Source organism: Palaemon carinicauda, chromosome 30 (assembly GCF_036898095.1).
Source record: "Palaemon carinicauda isolate YSFRI2023 chromosome 30, ASM3689809v2, whole genome shotgun sequence".
Taxonomy (NCBI): Eukaryota; Metazoa; Arthropoda; class Malacostraca; order Decapoda; family Palaemonidae; genus Palaemon; species Palaemon carinicauda.
This window is the reverse complement of record NC_090754.1, coordinates 20,554,452-20,561,951: the sequence shown is the minus strand read 5'-3', so window position 1 is coordinate 20,561,951 and position 7,500 is coordinate 20,554,452. Positions and strand designations below refer to the sequence as shown.

The following is a 7,500-nucleotide window of genomic DNA, read 5'->3' as shown; positions in this document are numbered from 1 at the left end:
ATAATAGGCACTGTTATTGTTAGATTATTATTGTCATTATTATTGTTATTAATAATAATGATAATAATAATCTGACAATAACAGTGACTAACATTAGTTCATCCGATTTAGGACAATAATATTAACGTTATTAAGCATGATTAAGGCTACATATCAAAAAGCTAAAGTTGCATAAAATTTATGATGGCAGAGAGAGAGAGAGAGAGAGAGAGAGAGAGAGAGAGAGAGAGAGAGAGAGAGAGAGAGAGAGAGAGAGATTAATCCATTATTCTTTTCGTCAAACCAAGAAGCGGATTATCAAATGTTAAAGAACAGAGCAACCGCGTAAATATTGTAGCCCTGAACAAAGTAATAAGTAATAGCTTTAAAGGAAGTTTATAAGTAACTAATGTTATTAAAATGAATAAACATCTTATAAGTATTTTGACGGCAATAAGTAGATCAGTACATAAACCCTTTCACAGCCATTGGTGACTGTTAAAATTGAGAAAAGGGAAACTTCTTTAAAAATCACCCAAACCATAATAAATTGCTATTCATTGGCGAGGTTTTGATGAGAGCTTTCCCATAAATATCAAGAAGCTAGGAGGGAGGGTTTGATCTCGAAAGATTTGTTGAATCCAACACTGGCAGTAGAAGGGTTAAGATGTAAATAAATAATTGCTTTGATGATCATGGACAAACGACTAGCTACTTTGAGGTAAGCAATTAACATGTACTTTTAAGTAATGTATACGTATATCATACTTTGATTAAATTAAACAGACAATTACTTCACTGCAAATTAGGAAACAGCTCAGGCGAATTTTGGACAAATAGAGCTCACCGAATAAAAACAAATGAGAAAAGCCAAGCGTCCATATGATTAAGTGAATGGGATGGGTGAAACTTTATATCAAAATAACAGTTCGTAAATATTAAGGAAATTCATTTGAATATGTTTATCTCATTATCAAAATGAATATTATTACCATTATTATTTTGTATTGTTATCATCATTATTATTTTATACGCCATGCTGCTATCCCAGTTAGAGCAGCAGAATGCTATAAATCTAGACACCCCATTACAAGGGAAAGCAGTCCAGAAAGGTAAGTTGTAAAAAACCAAACCTAGAAAAAAAATTGGGATATAGAACAAATCAAGACAAATAAAAAAGTAAAACATATAAGTACGAATAAACTATGGAAAGAGACTCCTGTCAACCTGGTCACACCTAATGCCCCTAAGTCTGACTTTCTGAAGTTTCACCAATTCAACTCTCTTATCCGGAACATCTCTCAATAATCAATTCACAGCGCTAGCTAAAATCTCTCTTTTGCTGTATCAAGCTTCATGGAAGAAAAGACAAAACTTAAAGCCCAAAAGTTTGCTTTCTACCCAAGTAACACGAAGGAATCCTACAGAGTTAATTAGACAAAAGCGAATACCTTGCCTTTGCACTAAGGTCTCTCGGGAATATATGCAATAAAAAGAACAATCAGATATTTCAGACCTATGCCAATGAAGATTGTCAACCTTTTACACAATTCTACGGTCCAATCTCTTCATATTTCATATGTTGACCGTGTATAACTATAGTCTCTATCCAAAATCTTATCACTTCTAATTTAGCCCATTTTTGATTATCATGGAATTTCCATTAAAATCCATTCGTAACTTTTTTGAGTTAGGCTGGTGACCAACAAACAAACAAACAGACAGAGGTGAAACAATCTCGAAACTGCCGTAGTCACGAGGAAGATCAATACTACCTTAAACAAACAGATCAATTGCCATACATAGAGATGTGATTTTCGTTTTTTCTAATAAGTTTAGCCCTAATTCTGATATATATATATGTATATATATATATATATATATATATATATATATATATATATATATATATATATATTTATATATATATATATATATATATATATATATATATATATTTTATATATATATATATATATATATATATATATATATATATATATATATATATATATATATATATATATATATGTATATATGTATATATATACGTTTTATATATATATATATATATATATATATATATATATATATATATATATATATATATATATATATATTCATCTATCTATCTATCTATCTACCTCTCTCTCATTATAGAGACATGAAGGCAGTTATGAAGGCACATAGTCGACTGACATTAATAAATTTAAGCAAGATACGGGTATAGGGAAGATTGCAAGTGTGGATAAATGAATTAATGACGAAGTCTCACCTGGGTAAAGGTGGAGTGTGTGCAAGAAAAGAAAGTCACATAAAAAAGACTAAATAATCCTAACTTCAAAACGGAACAGAACCAAACACTGATCTATACGTGATTTCAATCTCTTTTTGTTGCACAATTACTCTTAAATGTTTTTGGACAAGATGAGGTGTAAGTCTCTTAAAACGAATTTATGTATACAATTTCCTCTATAGCAACTTGAAAATGATATACCTATTCATTCAAAGGTTCGTTCCCTGAAGAATTTAGACGAGTTACATCCACGTTAGAAAATCTCTGACAAGTAGCTCATCTTATCTCTCCTTCTCCTTCCCTACCCATGACAGATGAAGGACGGAGTTTATCCAAAAGTGCACAGTTATCCATCCTCAAACTACACTTTTCTACCTTTCCATCTGTTCCGCGTAGAGAAGACAAAGGGAGGATTAGGTTACCCTTGGTTACCGTGACACTTTTTTTTATCGTGACTGTACCTATAATTGCATACCAGTAACGTAAAGCATAAGTCCTCCACAAATTTTTATGCATGGCTACGCATTGCTATTATCCTATGTGACTACATCAACAATAGTTTTAATTTTGTGATATTATCATAATGTTGCTAAACCAAAAGAAAGACTGATACATAAACATTCTTTGAGATTGACTCAATTTTCATACAGGTTAAGTACTTAGTAGTATTATATTTAGTGCAGCCTAATTCTTCGGTTATCGTGTCTACTGTCAAATTCGTCAATAAAACAGTCTAAACCAATACTCTCATCATATGCACTTTCAATGGACAGTAGTGCAATGTTACTCAACCTAGCACTGGTCATTGAATTTCTAAGAAATGTTTTAACTAATTTGATTTTTGAAAAACTTCTCTCGCAAGAGGCACGCGTAACCGGAGGAGTGACAGATATCAATAATAATCTGGTTTGACAGTCAAATGCAGCTTTAAAGAGACTTGAAATGGACAGGAATTGTGTTATTGACATAGACTGCATTGGCTCTTACATGAGCAATTCCTCGACCAGAAGGATCTCGTGTTGTGCAACACTTCCGTTGACAGAATAAGCCTTTGCATATGTCTTTAAACCTTTTTTCAAGAAAGAATATCTCCCATCCGGAACCCAGCGCTGAAAAACCACAATAAATTGCATCTGAATCTTTGGAGAAGAATCATATATATACAGTATATATATATATATATATATATATATATATATATATATATATATATATATATATACTGTATATATATATATATATATATATATATATATATATATATATATATATATATATATATATATATATATATATATATATATATATATATATATATATTGAAAATATAATATGCAAAAAAACTGAGGGGCCCCAACCTGGGGGCCAGCTGAGAAAACTAACTTCAGTCCCCCCCCCGCCCCCCCCCCCACCCGCTAGAATAGCCACTGCTGAAGTACTCCTTATTTTCATTTGTTAGCGATAACAATCATTATAATGATTTTTTTTCTTTAATTCTTTCTTTATACTTGTACAATATATAATCCTTAAGCTTAATGTCATTAGCCATCCTTCAGTTTATGAGGAAAATCCTTGGATGGAAATGTGTACTTTACAGGTCCAACTGCTCGGCGTTTGGTTGTTGTGATCATAGAAGCGTCACGCTAGGCTGATAGGGAGAGAGCACTGTCGCTCCTACAGTGCCGAAAACTGTGGATCTTGGCATGTCGGTGGAAGGTAGATATTTTTTTTTTACTCCACGTATATTGCGCTAGAAAACCGTGTACCATATTCTGGAATGTGGTAAAGTGTAGAATTGGGTTATTATCCTACTTCCAGCTATTCTATTTGTTTCCTTTTTTTTTTTTGGGGGGGGTGGCGGTTGACAGTTCCCATGTCTACTGTACATGATAACCAGAATGCTGCTTTTCAACACTGAAAACAATAAAAACATTTCAAAACTGAAAATAATAAAAAACTTTTCTAAAATGCACTATGGGATCGGGAAGGCTAAATGAACTTGCAGTGCTTCTAATTAAGTAAAAATAATTCTCAGTTGTCATCCAGAGATACAGGAGAAAATAATTGATCTTTTCACGCAAATTAAAACAAAAAGAACGGATTCCATTTTTAAAAGGATGACTCAAGCTTGAACAATAACAATTTAGGTAATTAAGAAATAATATGTTTTATTTTATTCCTTTCGGATTCTATCAATTATTTTGATGAAATTACTTGTCAGTTTGTTTCCTTTTACCCAATATATTAATACAAAGGCTATAAATTTTCTGGAGCAGCCCACCCACTAAATTTAGCCGCGAAGAACCACAGATGTTGGTAGTGCTACAAACAAATGAAAAAGCTCATCTGCTGGAAGTTTTGGTAATGAAAAAACAATTGAAAAACCTCCTGTTGTTTAAATCAATGGCAATTAGTCGCTAGCTTGTTTATGAATTGGTAATGATGTAAAGAGGACTCATCTGCATCTTCAAGATGACCGGGAGACTGAGCAGCGTCCTACTGCTACAGTCTTCCTCCAATCTTCTTTAATCAGTTCCCCGCCAGAGCAGCTACCAGACAGACGTGTTATTCTCTCTTCTCCTTTTCACCCCGGTAGTGGATAAGCCTTCAAGTCTTGCAGAATCAAACAATAACAGATTGAGGAGAGAAAGGAAATTTCTGTTGGACGGCTAGTCAATCTGATTCAAACATCCAAGGGAGTTTCTTCAGTGCAGACAGTAAGTAATTCTTCTTTATTTGAATTTTCTTCCAATTTAATTTCTTGATTTTTTCTTACTAACACAGAATATCTTTTTTCATTCACTGTACAATTTTGATTCAAATATAGTCAATTTTTTTCCTGATTCTTCCCTCTCTTCAATGTTGCATATTAGCAATGTTCAGATGATCTTCTTTCATCAACTATTAGAGGACTGGTTAGACGAATATTACTCAACTAATTTGTAATAAGAATAATTGATCATGGGTAGAGCCAGGGAAATCTTCCCGAGGCACATACATACGGATATGTTCCCAGTGATCCACCGAAACGTAAGGCTCTCTACGGTAACCAGTCAAAGAATGGCTGCCAAAACAAAATAGTCACAACTATGCAACAAAATCATGGCCTATAATATTTACTAAGCTAAAGGCTTGTGTATTATTATCATTATTATTATTATTATTATTATTATTATTATTATTATTATTATTATTATTATTATTATTATACGTTAAGCTACAACCCTATTTGAAAAAATAGCCCAGTGAGGAAAGGAAATGAATAAACTACAAGAAAAGTAATAAACAATTAAAATAAAATATCTTTAGAACAGTTACAACATTATAATAAATATTTCATATATAAACTATAAAACTTAAAGAGGAAGTGAAACTAGATAGAATAGTGTACCCTCAAGCAAGTGGACTCTGTTCCAAGACAGTGGAAGACCAGGGTACAGAGGCTATGACACTACAGCAAAGAAAATAAAACTTCATAGTTATAGGTCATTTCTCTTGTATGTGCTTTATTTCTTTTTTCTATATCTCTCTCTTGCTTCTACAATATCATCCTCTCAAACAATTGACTATTGACATTTAAGAATGAATAATAAAATTAGCTAAGATCTAAAGGCCTGTTACAGAGTCCTAAACTCATCCTTGTCTCTGTATCTCTGACTAATCTTCCTAGCTAATCACTGATCCTTTCTTCCAATATGGAAATAAAAAAAAAAAGCTTTCATGAAGATATAACCATATATCTAAACATGTTTTCATTCAGCTATTTGATGTTTTCTTCTTCTTTTTCAGTTTCCTTCTCGGTGCACAGGACGAGATGCTTATCTTGGCAGGTATACCTTTATGAGTCCCAGTGCTGTTTTATCTCACGTTTCATATCAACTTGAGAGAGAGAGAGAGAGAGAGAGAGAGAGAGAGAGAGAGAGAGAGAGAGAGAGAGAGAGAGAGAGAGAGAGAGAGAGAGAGAGAGAGAGAGAGAGAAGGCGATTAGTACGAAAAATTTATGATGAAAATGTACCTATTAGAGTTCCAGAGATTTTTGCATGAAACATACATAAACTAGAGGGGCACTCAGTAGAGCGCAGATATTCACCACGGCAGCTTATTTACCGACCTTTTCCTCAACCTTGATCTTGACCTTGGACTTTAACATATATTAATTGGTGTGGATTTCCCTACACTCAAATATGAACAAGTTTGAAGTCTCTGTGACAACGAAGACCAAACTAATGGTTGATTACGTGAATTGGGCATTTTGCTTGACTGTGACCTTGACCTTTTCCTTTGACCTCCCACAATCTAATATTTTTCAGCTTTTTACATAAAAGTTAATCCCTGCAAGTTTCATTACTCTACCATTAAAATTGTGGCCAGGAAGCTGTTCACAAATACACATACACACACACACAAAGGGGCGAAAACATAACCTCCTTCAAACTTTGTTTGCGGAGGTAATTAAATTGATCAAACAACTTCCTAATGACAGCATAATTCAATTACTCTAAAGACAAAGTAACGATGATTGTATATGTTGTACATGATTTTCAATTACTCTAAAGAACAGATCTACAAGATCTACTGACTCTCAGATAGCTATTGATATCATAAAAAGTTCTCTCGTAATTTCCTTTCCAGCTCTGGTTGCTGTGCTAGTGTGCCCTGAATCTGTGCGTGGGTTCCAAGTACATCTTCACACAGCCACGACAACCCTTGACATCGATGCCAGGAAAGTGCTAAAGCTCACAGAAGGCTTCAGCGAAGCGAGTCTTCAGTTTCTTTATGGACAACAATACGAAGGTTAGAGTAGTAGTATTAGTCAGTTTAGTGTACTTGTGGCACTTAGCAACAGCGCCATTTATACTTTTAGTGTACTTGTGGCACTTAGCAACAGCGCCATTTATACTTTTAGTGTACTTGTGCCACTTAGCAACAGTGCCATTTATACTTTTAGTGTACTTGTGGCACTCAACAACAGCGCCATTTATACTTTTAGTGTACTTGTGGCACTCAGCAACAGTGCCATTTATACTTTTAGTGTACTTGTGGCACTCAACAACAGCGCCATTTATACTTTTAGTGTACTTTTGCCACTTAGCAACAGTGCCATTTATACTTTTAGTGTACTTGTGGCACTCAACAACAGTGCCATTTATACTTTTAGTGTACTTGTGGCACTTAGCAACAGCGCCATTTATACTTTTAGTGTACTTGTGGCACTCAACAACATT

At 33.7% G+C, this 7,500-nt stretch overlaps 1 long non-coding RNA gene across 1 annotated transcript in view; it reads left to right on the top strand.

Annotated features, from left to right (window-relative positions):
* The first annotated feature begins 6,064 nt into the window (after positions 1–6,064).
* LOC137623684 (uncharacterized) overlaps positions 6,065–7,500 on the top strand; it is a 5,172-nt gene continuing 3,736 nt past the window's right edge. Inside the window, exons 1-2 of the long non-coding RNA XR_011040612.1 lie at positions 6,065–6,105; positions 6,908–7,069. This is a non-coding gene — a long non-coding RNA (uncharacterized lncRNA). The remainder of the gene's footprint in view (positions 6,106–6,907; positions 7,070–7,500) is intronic.